Genomic DNA, 20,998 nt, shown 5'->3' on the forward strand with positions numbered 1-20,998 from the left:
TATTTTTAGTATTTTTTTGCTGTGCTAATAGAAAAAGTACTCTTCTCAATTGGCCAAAAAGTCTCTAATTTGGTATTTGGAAATGTGTTTCCTAAACCATAGAACTCCTTTAAATGGGTGATCCATTAATTTACAACAGTGGTATAATGGAACAAGGGGCATGTAAAATATGTAAAAAATACATACTAAGCTGCTGGAATTGTGCCACTGTAATTGTGCCACTGTTGTGCACCACTATAAGAGATGAGTGAATAAATTTGTAGGTCCTGGTCCAGTGGCCAATTGAGTATTCTGTGTCGGCTGGACAGGAGCCTTGTGAACCACCTCCTACCTATCAGCATCCTCAGCTCCTCATTTGATTGATGCAATGTCGTATGTGCCTCACAACGCAATAATGACATTGTGCCAGGCTGTCTATTCAAAAGAAAAGTTGTGGATGCTGGCAGGATGAAGGCAGTTGGCAGGGCTTCCATCCAGAAGCTACCAAATACCGACTTGGCCACTGGAACATGAACATGTCAACTGATTTGCTAATCTCTTGTGAGTATCTTTTTTTTATCCCTAGCACGCTGAGCCCATTAAGCCACTATGAAAGTAATGGACATCCGCTTTAACTATTAGAAATTTAGACATCCTTGGTTTTAATTTTGCAAGTTTAACAGTGGCCCATCAAAGTACCATGTGACACCAAAGTAGGCAAGGTATTGGCACAATAATGGGCTTTTACTGCAAAATACCCTCACAGGGGTTTTCCAGCTGCAAAAATAAGTTACAATGTATTTTAAGTGAAAATCAAGAAAATGTACTAATATACTTAAATTAAATGGACTCTTTCAGCCCAAAATGACTATTTAAATCATGCACAGGCTTTTGGCACACCCTTGGCGTGACTGTGCATTTTGGTACACTTTCCCCCAACTACTTGTTTTCCATCTGCTTCTGCTCTCCTCTTTCTTGATTGACAGCTCTGGCTGATTGATGGGAAACAATTAAGTTGGATGGCTTGCTGCACCGAGCGCCTGTGCTTGGTTTGATTAGTCATTTTGTGCTGACAGACCCCCTTTAAGAAGTCAGCTCTGATCTCAGTGGCTATCCTGGGACCTGGTACTTCCACTTTCAGGTTTGTTTTAACACTAAAATAAACTTTTTTCTTCTTGTCAAAACAAATGATAATTTCCTGTCCTTCTAGGAAAATGTAATGCATTCTTTCCTTTGGGGTAGGATGGATCAACACTAGTGTTGAGCGAGCACTAAAATGCTCGGGTGCTCGAAGCTCGGGCCGAGCTCACCGTGATACTCGGGTGCTCGACCCGAGCAACGAGCCCAATGTTAGTCTATGGGAGACCCGAGCATTTTTGCGGCGGCACCCCCGGCAGTCTGTAGAAAGCCTAAAAAGTGCTCAAAATGATAGTGACAGTGCTCAAAAGACATGGGGACAGCATGGTCATCGCCCCAGGAAGCATTTCTGACCCCCAGGTCACTGCTGTCAACAACATGGTCAGAGGTATTAAGCCACTTTAACGGGCTCACAATAAAACGTTCAAAAACGAAACTGAAACAGTTTTCCTGTGAAATATGTTAAGGAACATCCTTTCCAGGGTAAAGACTTGTGTATAAGGTAAAATAAAGAACCAAAAACAAAAATACTCCTCCACACCTTGGGCTATGTTCACAAGTAGCATTTTTTATGCGTTTTTGGACTTTTGTATTGCTTTCAACCGTGACAAATGCATTCACTGGGAAATGTCATTTTAACATTTTACAATCTTATCTGGCAATGTGCTGTGTGACACATGCATATAGTGCTGAAAAGACATGGCAACAGCATGGGGAAGACCCCTGGAAGCATCTCTGACACCTAGTTCACTGCCTAAAAGTGTGCCCATCAGAAGTGATCCTTTCCGCATCAGAAGATGCAGACTTGCAACTATCCCCGTGCAAGTCCTTGTCCCAGGGAAGTGTTCAATTGTACCTCCCCCATTCCTTGCAATGCAAGCGCAAGTATGCAGCCTGCCACCCACCCACCCCCAGGCTGCAATACCATACTGCTTGCTTGCACTTGAAATGGGGCCTTTTTGTTTGGAGGAGGCCGAAGCTGGCCACTACCTCATGGCTGCTCCGGCAGCGAGGTATCCATACTCAGTCCCCAGCCGCCCGGCGGCCGGGTGTCCACGCTCGGTCCCCAGCTGCCAGGAGTCGGCCGGGTGTCCATACTCGGTCCCCAGCCACCTCGCGGCCGGGTGTCCATAAACGGTCCCCAGCCACCCCTATTTCTCCTTCAAACTTCCCCCACACTTTTCTTAGCCTGGCCTGCTTTAGGGCAGCATTGGACGAGCCCACCAGAGAACTAGACTCCTCCGGTGGGCCCTGGCTTCTCCATCAGGTAAGTTGAGAGTGCCAAGGTGAGGAGCATGATGATAATGATAGAAGTTAGCATCTGCTTTGTTTTCTTGGAATGCAAGCGTAAGTGTGCAACCAAACACCCACCCACCCCCAGGCTGCAATACCATACTGCTAGCTTGCACTTGAAATGGGGCCTTTTAGTTTGGAGGAGGCCGAAGCTGGCCACTACCTCATGGCTGCTTCGGCAGCGAGGTATCCATACTCAGTTCCCAGCCGCCCGGCGGCCGGGTGTCCACGCTCAGTCCCCAGCCGCCAGGGGGCGGCCGGCTGTCCATACTCGGTTCCCAGCCGCCCCGCGGCCGGGTGTCCATAAACGGTCCCCAGCCGCCCCTATTTCTCCTTCAAACTACCCCCCACATTTTTCTTAGCCTGGCCTGCTTTAGGGCAGCATTGCACGAGCCCACCAGAGAACCAAACTCCTCCGGTGGGCCCTGGCTTCTCCATCAGGGGAGTTGAGAGTGCCAAGATGAGGAGCATGATGATGATGATAGAAGTTAGCGTCTGCTTTGTTTTCTTGGAATGCAAGCTCATGTATGTAGTAGCGGCTAGGCCTGAGGTGGTGAGCATTTTGGTGCATATCCTACCTCCTCCGAGGATTGCTGGATGTTTTCCTGCTACTATCCCAGTTCTATGACTCCAGTTAAAGCAAAGCTTCAGGTGATGAATGATGGATGAGTTGGTGGCAAAGGAGAAAGAGCAGGAGGAACAGGGACCATTCACATCAATATCAGGCCAGTCAACCACACATGTCTTGTAGGATATGATTCTGTACCAAAAGGAGCGGTTCGGCTACACAGTTAAAGGGCATGCAGTGAGTGCAATGCCTAACAAAAATTTCAAGGCACTCCAATGCCCCTTGGAAGTGACATGGAGGTCAGAGGGCCTTAACTAAACCGTTTTTTCAATTTATAGCAACTGGGTCTCCTGTGCACTGTTGGCCTAAGCAGTGAAAGGAAGGCTTTCCAAAAATTATGAGGAACTGCAATGCCCCTTGAAACAGACGTGGATTACAGCGTACTAAAAACCTTCTACTCATTATTGGGGAGTGGGTCTCCCTTAGTGTTCGCCTATGCATTGAAAAGCAAAAGCTGACTAAAATTAGGAGGAAATGCAATGCCCGTTGGAAGAATGATGAAGGTCGCAGTGGAATTAAAAGACAATATCAATGCCCCTTGGAAAAGTGGTGGAGGTCGCAGTAGCTTAACAAGATGGTTTTAATGCCCCTTGGAAGAATGGTAGAGGTCGCAATGGAATAAAAAGACAATATCAATGCCCCTTGGAAAAGTGGTGGAGGTCGCAGTAGCTTAACAAGACCGTTTTAATGCCCCTGGGAAAAGTGGTGGAGGTTGCAGTAGCTTAACAGGACGGTTTAAATGCCCCTTGGAAGAGATGTGGAGGTCGCAGTGGAATAAAAAGACAATATCAATGCCCCTGAGAAAAGTGGTGGAGGTCGCAGTAGCTTAACAATACGGTTTTAGTGCCCCTGGGGAAAGTGGTGGAGGTCGCAGTAGCTTAACAAGACGGTTTTAATGCTCCTTGGAAGAGACGTGAAGGATGCAGTAGCTTAACAAGATGGTTTTAATGCCCCTTGGAAGAGATGTGGCGGTTGCAGTAGCATAACAAGACGGTTTTTAATGCCCCTTGGAAGAGACGTGGAGGTTGCAGTAGCTCAACAAGACGGTTTTAATGCCCCTTGGAAGAGACGTGGAGGTTGCAGTGGAATAAAAAGACAATATCAATGCCCCTGGGAAAAGTGGTGGAGGTAGCAGTAGCTTAACAAGACGGTTTTAATGCCCCTTGGAAGAATGGTGGAGGTCGCAGTGGAATAAAAAGACAATATCAATGCTCCTGGGAAAAGTGGTGGAGGTCGTAGTAGCTTAACAAGACGGTTTTAATGTCCCTTGGAAGAAAGGTGGAGGTTGCAGTAGCTTAACAAGACGCTTTTAATGCCCCTTCGAAGAGACGTGGAGGTTGCAGTAGCTTAACAAGACGGTTTTAATGCCCCTTGGAGGAGACGTGGAGGTTGCAGTAGCTTAACAAGACGGTTTTAATGCCCCTTGGAAGAATGGTGGAGGTCGCAGTAGCTTAATAAGATGGTTTTAATGCTCCTTGGAAGAGTGGTGGAGGTCACAGTAGCTTAAAAAGACGGTTTAAATGCCCCTTGGAAGAGAGGTGGAGGTCACAGTGGAATAAAAAGAAAATATCAATGCCCCTTGGAAGAATGTTGGAGGTCGCAGTGGAATAAAAAGACAATATCAATGCCACTTGGAAGAGTGATAGAGGTCGCAGTAGCTTAACAAAATGGTTTTAATGCCCCTTGAAGAAGTGGTGGAGGTCGCAGTAGTTTAACAAGACGGTTTTAATGCCCCTTGAAAGAGACGTGGAGGTCGCAGTGGAATAAAAAGACAATATCAATGCCCCTTGAAAAAGTGGTGGAGGTTGCAGTAGCTTAACAAGACGGTTTTAATGCCCCTGGGAAGAGATGTGGAGGTCGCAGCGGAATAAAAAGACAATATCAATGCCCCTTGAAAAAGTGGTGGAGGTCGCAGTAGCTTAGCAAGACGGTTTTAATGCCCCTGGGAAAAGTGGTGGAGGTCGCAGTAGCTTAACAAGATGGTTTTAATATCCCTTGGAAAAGACGTGGAGGTTGCAGTAGCTTTACAAGATGGTTTTAATGCCCCTTGGAAGAGACGTGGAGGTTGCAGTGGAATAAAAAGACAATATCAATGCCCCTTGAAAAAGTGGTGGAGGTCGCAGTAGCTTAGCAAGACGGTTTTAATGCCCCTGGGAAAAGTGGTAGAGGTCGCAGTAGCTTAACAAGATGGTTTTATTGCCCCTTGGAAGAGACGTGGAGGTCGCAGTAGCTTAACAAGACGGTTTTAATGCCCCTTGGAAGAGACGTGGAGGTCGCAGTGAAATAAAAAGACAATATCAATGCCCCTTGAAAAAGTGGTGGAGATCGCAGTATCTTAACAAGATGATTTTAAAGCCCCTGGGAAAAGTGGTGGAGGAGGTCGCCGTATCTTAACAAGATGGTTTTAATGCCCCTTGGAAGAGCCATGCAGTACAGCATCTTAAAAACATTATTCCCATTATTGGGGAGTGGGTCTCCCATAGTCTTTGCCTATGCCTTCCAAGCAAAAGCTGCCAAAAATTAGGACGGAGGAACTTGCAATGCTGGCAAACAAGAACCATGCAGTACAGCATGTTAAAAACATTATTCCCATTATTGGGGAGTGGGTCTCCCATAGTCTTTGCCTATGCCTTCCAAGCAAAAGCTGCCAAAAATTAGGATGGAGGAACTTACAATGCTGGCAACACAGACCAAGGTCACCCTGGTGGTATAGTGGTGGTGGAGACTGAGGATAAGGAAAAGAGCAAAATACAGCCGAAATGAGGAAGCGTATACCCATGTGTGGGTGTGAAGCGGTGCATGGGAATACACCTCCCGAAATAACACAGTGGATTTGACTTTATGTTACTCTGCTGTCATTTGGTGGTGATGAGAAGTCTGGCCCAATCCAGCCCTTGTTCATTTTGATAAGGGTCAGCTTGTGAGCATTGTCAGTAGACAGGCGAGTGCGCTTATCTGTTATAATTAACCCAGCGGCACTAAAAACACGCTCCGATAACACGCTAGCGGCAGGGCAGGCCAGGACCTCCAAGGCGTACAGAGCGAGTTCATTTCAAGTGTCCAGCTTGGATACCCAATAATTAAAAGGCACAGAGGAATCAATCACGGAGGATGCTGGTACGGTCGGCACGGTACTCCCTCACCATCTTTTGAAACTTTCCACTCCTTGTGAGAGTACCCCGCGCCTCAGGGCCTGTAAGCTGGGCGGATCTCAGAAAACTGTCCCAGAACGTTGACAGTGTTCCCTTGCCTCTGCTGGATTGGAGTTGCGTCTCTCTCGCCTGTACGCCTTGGCTGGTCAACGAACTGTGACCTCTGCCGCTAGCGTGTTCAGATGGGAATTTTTTTAACAGTTCTGCAGCAAAGGCCTTCTGGTACTGCCCCATTTGTGTAGACCTCTCCACCTCAGGAATAAGAGAGTGAAAGTTCTCCTTGTAGCAGGGGTCTAAAAGTGTCACCAACCAGTAATGACTGCCACACAACATTTTGACAACGCGAGGGTCACGGTTAAGGCATAACATAAAGTTAGCCATGCGTGCCAGACTGGTAACGGGCAAGACTTCCGTGTCCTCACCAAGATGACGACTGACCATGCTCTCCTCCTCCTCCTCCTCCTCCCCCCTGTCCTCAGGCCACCCACGCTGAACCAAAGGTATGATAGTTGTACAGGTACTACCGTCTACAGTGCTAGATACCAACTCCTGTTCTTCCTCCTCCTCCTCCTCCTCCTCTCCCTCATTGTCCCCCAATGCACGTTGGGATGAGATGAGGCTGGGCTGTGTGTAATCGCCCATTACGGCTTCTTGATCCATCTCATCATACTCTGGCTGCAATGCCTCCTCTTTAATTCTCTGCAGAGAGCGTTGCAAAAGACAGACAAGTGGGATGCTGAAGCTAATGATGGCGTCATCGCCACTCACCATCTTGGTGGACTCCTCAAAGTTTGTCAGGATGGTACAAATGTCAGACATCCAGGTCCACTCCTGAGGTCTTATATGTGGAGTCTGACCTGAATATCGACGGCCTTGTTGCAGCTGGTACTCCACAGCTGCTCTCTTCTGCTCACAAATCCTTTGCAACATGTGGAGGGTAGAGTTCCAACGTGAGGGGACATCACACACCAGTCGGTGTGCCGGAAGCTGCAAACGCTGCTGCAACACAGCAAGGGCGGCGGAAGCTGTAGCCGACTTGCGAAAATGAGATGACAGGCGGCATACTTTGACAAGCAGATCTGGCAACTCGGGGTACGATTTAAGAAACCGCTGAACCATGAAGTTAAGCACATGAGCCAGGCATGGTACGTGTGTGATCTCGCCTCGCCTCAGATCTCGCCTCGCCTCAGGTTACGGCCATTGTCACACACGACCATGCCTGGATGTAGGTTCAGCGGTCTCAGCCACAGATCTGCCTGCTCTTTCACAGCTGTCCACAAACTCACAAGCAGTGTGAGGTTTATCACCTAAGCTTATGAGTTTCAGCACAGCCTGTTGTCGCTTGGCTGAGGCAGTACTGCAGTGCTTCCAGCTTGTAACTGATGTGGTGATATCTGAGATGGAGGCTGAACATGAGGAGGAGGAGGAGGATGATGCGCAGGAGCTGTACACTGTGGGGGCAACTCTGACTGACATAGGGCCCGCAATCCTCTGTGTGGGGAGGATGTGTTCCGTCCCAAGGTCCGACTGGGTCCCGGCTTCCACTATGTTTACCCAGTGTGCCATCAGGGAGATGTACCATCCCTGGCCACAAGCACTTGTCCACGTGTCCGTTGTCAGGTGGACTCTCACAGTAACTGCGTTGTTGAGGGCACGGCAGATGTTTTGGGACACGTGCTTGTGTAGTGCGGGGATGGCACACTGGGCAAAATAGTGTCAGCTGGGAACCGAGTACCGAGGGACGGCCACCGCAATAAGGTTGCGGAAGGATTCCGTCTCCACCAGCCTAAAAGGCAGCATTTCCAACGCAAGCAGTCGTGAAATGTGCGAATTTAGGACTGTGGCCTGTGGGGCGTTAGCTGCGAATTTGCGCTATCGTTCAAAGCTCTGGGATATGGACAATTGAACGCTGCGGTGGGACGTGGACGTTGATGCTGTTTCTTGAGAAACTGCCATAACAAGTGAAGACTGAGAGGAGGGGGCATCTTTGCATGCAGTATGGACAGGGGATTGCCTTGTACGCACAACAGGGGGTTCTATCACACGCACAACAGCGGAAGAAGCATTGGTGACACCCGCTGACACCGGTCGTGGACCCTGGGGTTCGCCCCACAAAGTCGGGTGCTTTGCTGCCATGTGCCTGATCATGCTGGTGGTGGTCAGACTGGTAGTTTTGTCACTCCTGCTGATGCTGGTATGGTAGGTGGTACAAATGGCCTTTTTGGGGTTATCAGCAGAGTCTTTAAAAAAATTCCAGACTCTGGAAGACCTACCGGTTGTACTGGCAACGTCCCTAGTGTTGGTGTTACGGGGAACTGTTGCCCGCCTTCTGTGTGCGGCCACCACACTGCTTCTTCCTGCCTGTTGGGGTACTCTGCCTCCCTCCCCCTGTGTGCTGCTGTCCTCGCTCTGCGTGTCCTCCTGCCACGTTGGGTCAGTTACTAGATCATCCACCACCTCCTCCTCTTCCACTTGCGCACCACGATCCTCCTCCTCACTTCGTGGCAATTGTGTCTCGTCATCGTCCACCTCTTGTGACAAATTGCCAGCGTCGACTTCCTGTGGCCGTGGCAGTTCAAATATTTGGGCATCGCTGGATGGGATCTCCTCTTCCACCACTTCAAGTGGAGCAGGAGAGGGGCACAAATCTGGAAATGGACCAGTGAGCAGCTCTTCAGAGTGTCCAAGTGTGGGATCAGTTGCTGTCTGACGACACTCGGCATGGTGGGAGGAAAGAGCATCAGGGTGAGGAGGAGTATGCGGTCGAGACTCACGGCTACAAAATCTTGACCGTGTGGAAGACAGACCGGAGGTGGTGGTGCCCAGGTAACTGGAAGTATTATCTGCTATCCAATTAATAACCTCTTCACACTGATCAGTTCGCAATACTGGTGTTGTAGTGTGCTTCCCTAATAATTCGGTCAAGAAGTGGGAGCGAGAAGATGTGGCTGTTGGTTGTGGCACATTTTCACCTTGGCCACGGCCCCGTCCTCTACACGCACCATCACCAGAACGTCCAGTTCCACATCCCTTGCCACGCGCCTTGCCCATTGTAAATGAAGTAAAATAGCTTACACTCGCACTATCAATTGAAAAAGGGTAATAAAAAGGAGATTAGAACCGTGGAAGAGGAAAACCACAGTTCTATTTGTCTGGCCTACACCAGAATCTTTTAAACAGATATATTTGTGACTGAACAGACAGGGAGACACTATTACTGTTTTTTTTTACGTAAAACAGGCCAAAAGCTGGATAATACAGAGATTTGAACCGTCGAACTGCAAAACCTCAGTTCTAATTTACTGGCGTTTACCAGACTTTTTTAAATAGATATATTTGGGGCTGAACAGTCAGTGACACACTCAAACTGTTTTTTTATGTAAAAAAGACCCAAAAGTGGATAATACAGAGATTTGACCCGTGGAACAGCAAAACAATAGTTATAGTTATGTGGCGTACACCAGAATCTTTCAAACAGATATATTTGTGTCTGAACAGTCAGGGAGACACTATTACAGTTTTTTTTATGGCAAAAAATGCCAAAAGCAGGATAATACAAAGACTTGACCCGTGGAACTGCAAAACCACAGTTCTATTTTTCTGGCCTACCCGAGACTCTTTTAAACAGATGTATTGGTGTCTGACCAGTCAGGGAGACACTATTACAGTTTTTTTTACGGCAAAAAATGACAAAAGCAGGATAATACAGAGATTTGACCCGGGGAACTGCAAAACAACAGTTATAGTTATGTGGCGTACACCAGAATCTTTCAAACAGATATATTTGTGTCTGAACAGTCAGGGAGACACTATTACAGTTTTTTTTTTACGGCAAAAAATGCCAAAAGCAGGATAATACAGAGACTTGACCCATGGAACTGCAAAACCACAGTTCTATTTTTCTGGCCTACACCAGACTCTTTTAAACAGATGTATTGGTGTCTGACCAGTCAGGGAGACACTATTACAGTTTTTTTTCGGCAAAAAATGCCAAAAGCAGGATAATACAGAAATTTGACCCGTGGAACTGAAAAACCACAGTTATAGTTATGTGGCATACACCAGACTCTTTTAAACAGATATATTGGTGTACGACCAGTCAGGGAGACACTATTACAGTTTTTTTTATGGCAAAAAATGCCAAAAACAGGATAATACAGAGATTTGACCCGTGGAACTGAAAAACCACAGTTATAGTTATGTGGCGTACACCAGAATCTTTTATACAGATATATTGGTGTCTGACCAGTCAGGGAGACACTATTACAGTTTTTTTTACGGCAAAAAATGCCAAAAACAGGATAATACAGTGATTTGACCAGTGGAACTGCAAAACCACAGTTCTATTTTTCTGGCCTACACCAGACTCTTTTCAACAGATATATTGGTGTCTGAACAGTCACAGACACACTCAATTTTTTATTTTTTTTAGGGGGGGGGGGATACCAAAAGGTTAATAAGACGCGTATTTGGACAGTCTGACTGAGGGAAAAAAAAAATACAGGATTTAGATGAAAAAAAATTTTTTTCCTGGCCCCTGAGACCAGGGCGATAAGTCTAGCAATTTGACCAACAGGAGCACACAGGACTGTAATGCAGCGTTTGCTCGTATAACCACTGCGTCTCCTATATAGCCTGCCTGCCTGATATCTTGGATGGATATTAGTCCTGAGAAGGACTGTTTGTTTGATTTGGCAGGCTTTAGAGACCCTACACTACCTATTTTGCACTATATATCTCTCCCTAACTCAGCAGCACTGACCCTACACTGGCTGATCCGGAGCGACTGTGTCCAAGATGGCGGCGCCCGGTTTTAAATACTCGAGGTGACGCTGTGCGGCCAGCCAATCACTGTAATGCCCACAAACAACATGGCTGCGGCATTACAGTGACTGGCTGGCAATCCCTGCATGTTCATTGGCTCTGTAAAGAGTGCCAAACGTGCAGGGCGGAGACCCGAGCTCCCGCCCGAGTAACCCGGAAATGCTCGGTGCTCGCCGAACATCCCGAGTAGCGTGATGCTCGGGCGAGTAACGAGCAGTGTCGAGCATGCTCGCTCAACACTAATCAACACCAATGATGAAAGTGCAGGTCACACCAATAAAAAAGCAGGAAAGACGTGATTAAGACTTACCACTATGGTCCCGATTTGTTTGGACTATCCATTGGCCTAGCCCTTTTGTCGAGATCCACTACCTTCTTGAAATTCTAACCTCGGACTGTTTCCTGACTATGCCTTTGTCTCATCCCTCTGGTCTATGTCGTAACCTCTTGGCTTTTGACCTTGGATCTCTTGACTACCCAGCCTCATGGCTTGTCTGTAAGTAGTGACTAGCGGCACAGGCAGAACAGAAGACATTAGATATAATGACTATAGATTAGAAATATGTAATTACATTCAATATCAGAGGTTGAAGGTCACTTTAATCCAGTTTGTAAAAGTGGACACTGCAAAATACCCTAGAAACCCACAACCTCAGGCTTGAATTTGATGGAGACTATTGCTGATATAAGAGGACATTCGACAAGAAATATAAAATATATTTATAGTGGATCCACTCTAGGAGAATTATGTTTGGATTTTGCTAAATGGCCCATAACATTCTATGTGTTTTTAAAAGTAAAATTCCAATAAGCCTCATTTGTCATGATTGGAGGCAGTTAGTAAAGTAGACGAAAAGCATTTATTCTTGAGCTGTTAACATAATGAAGTGGATTTTGGTTTTCTACCTTCTCTGGGCGTCGTTGGTCATAATAGCTATATTTGCCACAGTGATTATTTAGACAGTGCACAGTTTGAGCTAAGTATTAGATAGGGGCAGGTAACTGAATCCTTTCATTTCAGGTCACACTGAGAGTACGGAGCTGTCTGACAGCCGCTGTGCTCTTTAATTCAAGGGTATGTAGAACACAGCGGCTCCCGGACCACACTCTGTGCTTAAAACTGTACGTATGGCAATGTCCTTTTTGAAAGCTGCCTGCGCAGTCATTCATTTTATCTTGTCCCGTGCATTCATATTGTGATACAGAGGCAGAATTGTTTATAGATAGGACCCTAACATATTTTTCTGCAAAAGCCTGTGGTTTGAAGTCCTTTACTCAATTGACAATTATTAATAGACTTTAATATGGCTTATCTCCTGTAAGGTTACATCGGCACTGAATAAAGAATGGCCTGCTTGTTTCTATTGAATCCATTTACTTTTACATTTCGTTCACTATATAATTTATTACTTTGATGTTGCATATTCTGGAACACTATATCCCGTCCTATCTACCTTACCCAAAATCTAGAAACTGAGGTAGATAATGGGTAAAATAATATTATCCAATGCACTTTTTTCTTAAACTTCTGTTCTATTACCCCATAGACTGCAGCCACAGATCAGAGTCCTATCAGACAGCTCTCTTCAGTCAATTGATTTCAATATAGCAATTAGCTGCTCACCTCTTTACCTCTACTTCTTAGCTCCTTACAAGCTGCTGTTATAAATCTTGCAAAATCAACAGCCACAACCTTAGGACAGCTTTCAGATCAGGTCTTTTAATCATAGGATAGCTCTAAGCTGCTCAAGAGACAACTTGAGAATCATCCTCCCACTGTCCTTTAGCAGATTTAGGCCACGGCCCCACTATCAGTATTTGGTCAATATTCGGTCAGTATTTTTTCTCAGGGGTGGGAGCCAAAACCAGGAGTGGGTGATAAATTCAGAATTGGGGACTTGTTTCTATTATACTTTTTCTTTGAATGTTCCTCAACTGGTTTTGGCTCCCACTCCTGAGAAAAAATACTGACCGAATACTGACCAAATATTGATAGTGGGGCCGTGGCCTTAGTTAGACAGTTAATGGATCAATTAATGTTTAATGTTGACCAAAAGTAACCATTCAGCATCACCGGTTGAGAAGTTTAACAGCTTACCCTTCTTCCTTCATTCAGGACACATGCAAGCTTCACCAAGCAGGGTATGATTGCATGTTGATGGGGAAGATTTGGTGATAGCTGTTTGTCAAACAGCTACCTAAATTGCCTGTAGAGGGAAGGGACCACGGGCCACAGTGCTTGAAAAACAAGTGCTCCTTTATTGACTTACTTGAATTGCATTTTCTTGCCCGTGGCCAGAAGAAATGCTGGAGAAACATCTGGCCCTTTGATCTTCTCTGATCAGAATGTTGTGACTATCCTAGTGGTATATTATATTATATCAAAGTTTGAATATCAAATTTAAGTCTAATTTTAGATTCAAACTAAAGTCAATATTATAGAAAGTTGATATGTTTTGGGGTCTGGGAGAGAACTTGCAAGTATGAGGAGAACATACAAACCCAATACACACGGTATCCCGAAAGTTGAGTCCAGAACAGCAGTGTGACAAAGTAACATTATTAACCAGTAAGGCACTGTGCTGTAATACAGATCACATAATGAAACTATTATAACTAAGTGCCAATTACTAAAACTTATACAACTGCGAGCCAATCACATCTATAGAGAAGGAGAGATCAGTACGTGCAGAAGGGGATCCGACGGGTACATGTGTAGCAGCGGGGGTAAGGTACATTACACAATTAGATTTCTGAAAAGACGAGTTGGCAGAGATTTGATATAATCCTATTATCCAAGTCATTTCCTATAATAGTATTATAAAAGGGGCCACAGATCATGTAATTTGCAATATCATATTAGCACAGATTCCCTTTAACCACACGGTCTTTTAAGTGCTGTCTCAGGGAGAACTTTTCACTTTTTGGAGAATGCCAAGCTGGCATAAGGAGACTTATAGGCCATGCAATGCTCCTCTGGAAAATATGCAAAGAGCCTTTTCATTGAGGAAGCGCCAACTATAGGAATAGTAACAATATTAAAAGTCAATATCGACCCTCTAAGTAGCCTTGTCTTATAACTTAGAATAAACAGACGAGCCAAAAAATCCATTTGCAGACACGTGTTTTGTGGAGTTTGCCCCTCATAAGTGCAAAGCAGGAGATCTAAGTTGGCTGGGTGAGAGGCCTGTTTTAGAGCCTCTTGCTTTGCGCTGATGAGAGGAAAACATCTCGAAACACGTGTCTGCCAAAAAATGTGTCTAGTTTGGCTTTTTATCCAAAGTCATGTCAAGGCTTATTAAATGGTCAATATTGACTTTTAAGATTGCTACATCTAATAGGCGGCGATAGAGTTCAAGTCCTCTTCCTCTCTGAAGAAGCAATTTGCATTTTAAGTGCTGAATATGCTACCCTATGTGAAAGAAAATTTACCGTAATTATGAAAGTGTTCCTGAATAAATAATTGATACGACACATGTATGCAAGGATAAAACATGGGCCCTTTGCTTGCCAATATCCCATCATAGTGCGCCCCCTTATGTATATCTGACTAATCCTAGTAATTCTGAGCTATGGAATTTATTAGCTCAGTATCTTACAGGCAATATAAATTACAGTCATAGCCTGCATGGAAGGTGGTTGTAGGCCCCCTAACCTACATTACAGACCAAAAGTTTGGACACACCTTCTCATTTAAAGATTTTTCTGTATTTTCATGACTATGAAAATTGTACATTCACACTGAAGGCATCAAAACTATGAATTAACACATGTGGAATTATATACTTAACAAGTGCTAAGCATCTCTGGGAACTCCTTCAAGATTGTTGGAAGACCATTTCCAGTGACTACCTCTTGAAGCTCATCAAGAGAATGCCAAGAGTGTGCAAAGCAGTCATCAAAGCAAAAGGTGGCTACTTTGAAGAACCTAGAATATAAGACATATTTTCAGTTGTTTCACACTTTTTTGTTAAGTATATAATTCCACATGTGTTAATTCATAGTTTTGATGCCTTCAGTGTGAATGTACAATTTTCATAGTCATGAAAATACAGAAAAATCTTTAAATGAGGTGTGTCCAAACTTTTGGTCTGTACTGTATGTTCGCACCTGCACTGCACAAACATTATCATTCCACAATTATCTGTCTGTCTGTCCCTCTATCCATCTATCTATCAATCTCTCTGGGGTGTAACTATAGTGGGTGCCAGGGGTTGACTTTGCTCCCAAATCCTGTAACCTAACAAAACCTAAATGGTCTATCTAGTTATCTGTCTGTCTATCCCTTTTATTTTTATAAGGCGAGTCTTATGTTCCTGATGGCTCTCTGCCTGACTGTGATACATCAGACTTTCTTTCCCCGCATGCTGCGGAGCTATAATCAGGCAACGTCTATATCTGTTGTAAATAACGTGAACAGTTGGGCGGCCATGGGACATTACATTAAGGAAAAATAATTCAATTTTGGTTATCATTATAAATGGTAAATTGCAAGATGTTGAAGTGCAGAATGGTCGGAAGAATAAATTGTTTCTCCCCATTCTTTGTGTCACCATTATCATAAACCCGGTGGATCCGCTCTGTTTGCATGAAGTGGAGGTGTAAACAGCTTATTCTTGCATCAAATAGTGTCCATAGCAACTGCAATTCGGAGATTACCGCACTATATGGAGATTTCTGCAGAAATGTTTAGTAGCCGAGCAGAGAACATGTGATCACTATGAAATCAGAAGACTCGTGATAAAATATGTTCACCTAGAAGTGATGGATCATGGTGACATCTGGAGACAAAAGATGCTGAGACGCTTTTACTTTTTTAGAACACAAATAAACTATTAGTTACAAAGTGGCCAGAGTTATTTTATTTGTATTTAAGTATTTAGAAAGAATATTACATTTTGAGACTTAAAGATTTCTTTACAATTTGCCCTGGTTTCCTTAGGAATGGGAGTAAAATCGCATTCACACTTGTGGACTTTAGTCAGTAATTTGCATCAGTATTTGCGAGTCAAAATAAGGAGTTGATACAAAACCTTGAAGTGCAAATCTTTCCATTATAGTTTATTTCTGTATGTTCCACCTTGATTTTTGGCTTACAAATACTAACCAAAATACGGTGGAGTGAATTAAGGCTTTAACCTGTATGGTAACACATGGAGCCATATGGTCCCCTAACATGACCCTCCACCTCCAACCCTGAATGTGCCTATATGTTTCCCATATAAAGTCACCATACCTAGTTCCCTCTGTTCCACTATCGCTTCCTCCCCCTATCATATTCAGAGCTCATTCTCCTATTTTTCTTGCATGAACATGAGGCGCACAATGGAAAGTCTGAACTACGCCTCCCATGCCTATTTTCTGTCAGTTGATGGACTCAACACCATCATCATCGGTGATGGGCCACCCAACATCAACAGAAAGGCAAGTAAGAGTGGTTCAGACTTTTCACACCATTCTCCATACTTTTGTGGGGGCTATTTTGGAGAAGAGAAGTAAGGCAGCAGCAACAGAATGAAGATTGCCAGGTACAGTAGCTTTGAATGTAAAATGTATAGTCACATTTAGTTTTGAGTGGAGTGTCACTTTAAGGTCCCCATATGCCTTAACCTGTCAATCATCTGATGTGAACAGTGGCCTCCCGAATAATCTGTTTTCAGTCAAGATAAGCAGTGTCTGGCAGTGGCTTTCTACTCTCTCCCTCTTAAAATAATGTGGATTCTCAGCCTAGTCTTAGGATCTGAGCCGCAGTTCTCGGCAATGGTCACTATACAGTGAATGTAGCTGAGCAGTTCAGCTTCCATCACTCTTTAGATCTGGTCACCACTTGATCTGATAATAGCTGATAATGGGGGTGTGGGGTGCCGGACCACCACCGATCTGATATTGATGTCATTAATTTCAGAAAAACCCCTTTAAGGCAGAATTGGGCTTTTATTGCTGCACAGGATGTTTAACCCAGCACTAAGGGGCATTATAGCCTCCAAAAGAATCAATACCCCTGTTTTATAAGCTGTAATGGAGCATACAACAATTTTTTTTAATTGAATCTGCAAGAAAAAAAGTTTAATGGAAATTCTGTCAAATACTTAATAATTAAATAAAATAAAAATAAATATAAAAGTATGTATATGATAAAATATTGGGTTCAACCTATTATTGCATTCCTGTCTTTTTTTGTCTATTTCTTGGTGTTTCTACCTGTTTTTCCTTCTTTTATTTTGCTCATTTTTCAAGTTTATTTTCAATATATTTCCTTGGGGTTTTTTTTTGTTTTGTTATTCAGTGTTCATCATTGTGGTCAGGGTTTGGGATTTCCAGATGTTTTTTTTTTTGCTTCAAGTAGGTGAAACGAGACTTTTTTTAAAAAGTTGCAAAAAAAGGTGAAAAATGGAAATAAAAAGCATTTTTTTTTATTTTGAGCAAAATTCTTGTACCATGTGTAACATTTTGAAGAATTTAGAGCAAAAAAAATCAACAAATGCTGTTAGACAAAAATAAGAAAAGTGACTTATATAAAAAAAAATGATGAATCAGACCCTTCGTGCCTGACTATGTCCTAATCTTCATGTTCCCCAATGCAATGCACAAAACTGTGGCGTATATGACATTCAGTCCAACAGATACAACATTTATAACTCATGCTTCACCATATAAGAGCACATGTGCCAATGACATGTTAAAGGCTATCAATCGCTCGAAGACAGTAATACATAAATATACATAAATTACCATAACTCTGCCTCACTGATGTCACTATGCTGCTTCTTTGCAAAAACAGCGCCTCACCTTTTGTACAGAAAATCCTACCATACCGTTATTAATAAGTCATTTTTTGCAGGTGTCACAGCCCCTGCCCACCACCTCCGGCTCAATAGACTTCGTTGTCCACTGATATGCTTATAATTTTATGTTGACAGCGTCTTCTATTGTCATAAAATATTTTTAAGTTCAATTTTCATTAGGTTTATTATTTTCTAATATCTGAGACAAATTGCTCTGAGATTTCAATATCCCCCTAATTTGTGGACTGAAAGACGTATTTTCTTCATAAGTTATTAGTTCCTCTGTGTTGGGTATTGGCACTGACAATTCTGCATCACTTGGGAAACATACATTATTATATTTTGCTGGGGTGGCCATAGCCATGTGGTGTGTATCGTGGAGTGGGGCGGTAGCTGTTGGTGAGGTGCTCATATGCTACATGAAAGTGGGGGTCCTGGCTGGGTGTGTGGACTTGTGCTGTGAGGGCTTTACATCCTTGCAGACCTCATGTAACCGACGTTGCTGGTTGGCCAGGACCAAACGTTGGACAGTTCGATGAGGGAGACCACCAGTTAAACATAAACCTTTTACTGAACGGAAACTAGGTAGGGAATATATACAGGAGATAGCAGGTTGACTAGGACCAGACGTTGGACAGTTCAATGAGGAAGACCACAAGCTAAACATAAACCTTTTACTGAACGGAAACTAGGTAGGGAATATATACAGGAGATGGCAGGTTGACCAGGACCAGACATTGGACTGTTCAACATAAACCTTTTACTGAACAGAAACTTGGTAGAGAATATATACAGGAGATAGAGGGTTGACTAGGACCAGACGTTGGACAGTTCATTGAGTGAGATCACCAGTTAAACATAAACCTTTTACTGAACGGAAACTTGGGAATATATACAGCGTGTAAACAGTCTTATGAACATTTCTCTCTTCATAGTGTAGATCATTGCAATGATTGATTGACCCTATTGGTGCCTTTTACCATAATCATCCTCAAAACTGAGAATTTTTGGAATTGAGGGAAAAATACATTTCTGTTCCATTATCATCCAGTACTACAGTATATACAGTGGTTGATAGTGATCCTTATATGATTACTCAGCTTCATCCTTGGCTTTCCCCAGAGGTCTTCTCAGCAGCTTAAACCTAAAACAGATACCCATTTCCTTGTAAATATATCACAATTTCTGGTTATGTGACAAGTGACAAGGTTGACAAGAAGAAATATGGATGATATACAGCTGGGTTGTGGAAGCTATAATCTTGTGCTGGAATTGCAATACTTAGAAACACTTTCTTGAGGTGCTTTGCTGGGTTCAGCATTTCAGCAGTCTACTCTAAAAAGGCTGTCAAAAAAAGTTAACTATTTTTACTTTCTCAGAAAAAGGAAATTTACTTTATATTCTGCTTAGCGACAAGTACGGCAATGCTGGAAATATCTATTTTTTTAAGTTGGCAACATATCAATGGGAAAGGAGTGCTCAATGCATGGTAAAAACAAAATTCAATGAAAATCCAAAAAGAAGGAAAAGGATGCTATGTAAAAAATCAGCACATTCCAATGAAATTATAGCCATTTTTTATTTAATTTCCACATATGAAATATACAGTATATAAGACTATCACAGTACGAACAGTGTTTAAAACAATTAAAAAACCCACATATAACATGGTGGCTCAATGGTTAGCACTGTTACTTTGCAGCGCTGCGGTTACCAAATATAACATCTGAAAGGAGTTTGTATGTTCTCCCCGTGTTTATGTGGGTTTCCCCTGGGTTCTCCAGTTTCCTCCCCTACTCCAAAGACATACTGATAGGGAATGTAGATTGTGAGCCCCAATGGGGACAGATGATATCTGTAAAGTGCCATAGAATATGATGGTGCTAACTCCTCCTTGGTCAGACCTCATCTGGAATACTGTGTTCAGTTCTAGGCACCATATTTAAAAAAAAACATTGAAAATCTGGAGCAAGTTCAGAGAAGAGCTACCAGGATGGTGAGCGGACTGCAAACTATGTCCTACAAGGAACAGTTAAAGGATCTGGGAATGTTTAGTTTGCAAAAAAGAAGGCTAAGAGGAGACTTAATAGCTGTCTACAAATATCTGATCAGCTGCCACAGTGTAGAGGGATCATCCTTATTCTCATTTGCACATGGAAACACGAGAAGCAATGGAATGAAACTGAATGGGAGAAGATACAGATTAGATATTAGAAATCACTTATTGACAGTGATGGTGATCAATGGGTGGAACAGGCGGCCACGAGAGGTGGTGAGTTCTCCTTCAATGGAAGTCTTCAAGCCGGGGCTGAACAGATATCTGTCTGCGATGGTTTAGTGAATCCTGCATTGAGCAGAGGGTTGGACACGATGAGCCTGGAGGTCTTTCCCATCGGTGTCACACCGGAATAAAGTACCAAGCAGGGAAATCCAAAGCATATGTAGTTCAACTATCAAGCCACAGGGTCTGGATCTGAATGATATGACCAGTGCAAAGAACTCATGGATATATATACAGTACAGACCAAAAGTTTGGACACACCTTCTCATTTAAAAATTCTTCTGTATTTTCATGACTTTGAAAATTGTACATTCACACTGAAGGCATCAAAACTATGAATTAACACATGTGGAATTATATACTTAACAAAAAAGTGTGAAACAACTGAAAATATGTCTTTTATTCTAGGTTCTTCAAAGTAGCCACATTTTGCTTTGATGACTGCTTTGAACACTCTTGGCATTCTCTTGATGAGCTTCAAGAGGTAGTCACCGGAAATGGTCTTCCAACAATCTTGAAGGAGTTCCCAGAGATGCTTACCACTTGTTGGCCCTTTTGCCTTCACTCTGCAGTCCAGCTCACCCCAAACCATCTCGATTGGGTTCAGGTCTGGTGACTGTGGAGGCCAGGTTATCTGGCGTAGCACCCCATCACTCTCCTTCTTGGTCAAATAGCCCTTACACAGCCTGGAGGTGTGTTTGGGGTCATTGTCCTGTTGAAAACTAAATGATGGTCCAACTAAACGCAAACCGGATGGAATAGCATGCCACTGCAAGATGCTGTGGTAGCCATGCTGGTTCAGTATGCCTTCAATTTTCAATAAATCCCCAACAGTGTCACCAGCAAACACCCACACACCATCACACCTCCTCCTCCATGCTTCACGGTGGGAACCAAGCATGTAGAGTCCATCCGTTCT

General features: G+C 43.6%; 1 protein-coding gene across 8 annotated transcripts in view; it reads left to right on the forward strand.

Moving 5' to 3' along the window:
• The window catches only part of ASTN1 (astrotactin 1), a 651,398-nt gene that overhangs the window by 164,968 nt on the left and 465,432 nt on the right, over nucleotides 1-20,998 (forward strand). The gene's annotated exons all lie outside the window — the stretch shown is intronic.

The sequence above is a fragment of the Phyllobates terribilis genome, unplaced genomic scaffold (genome assembly GCF_046119375.1).
Source record: "Phyllobates terribilis strain yellow unplaced genomic scaffold, ASM4611937v1 Scaffold_8__6_contigs__length_399053987, whole genome shotgun sequence".
NCBI lineage: Eukaryota > Metazoa > Chordata > Amphibia > Anura > Dendrobatidae > Phyllobates > Phyllobates terribilis.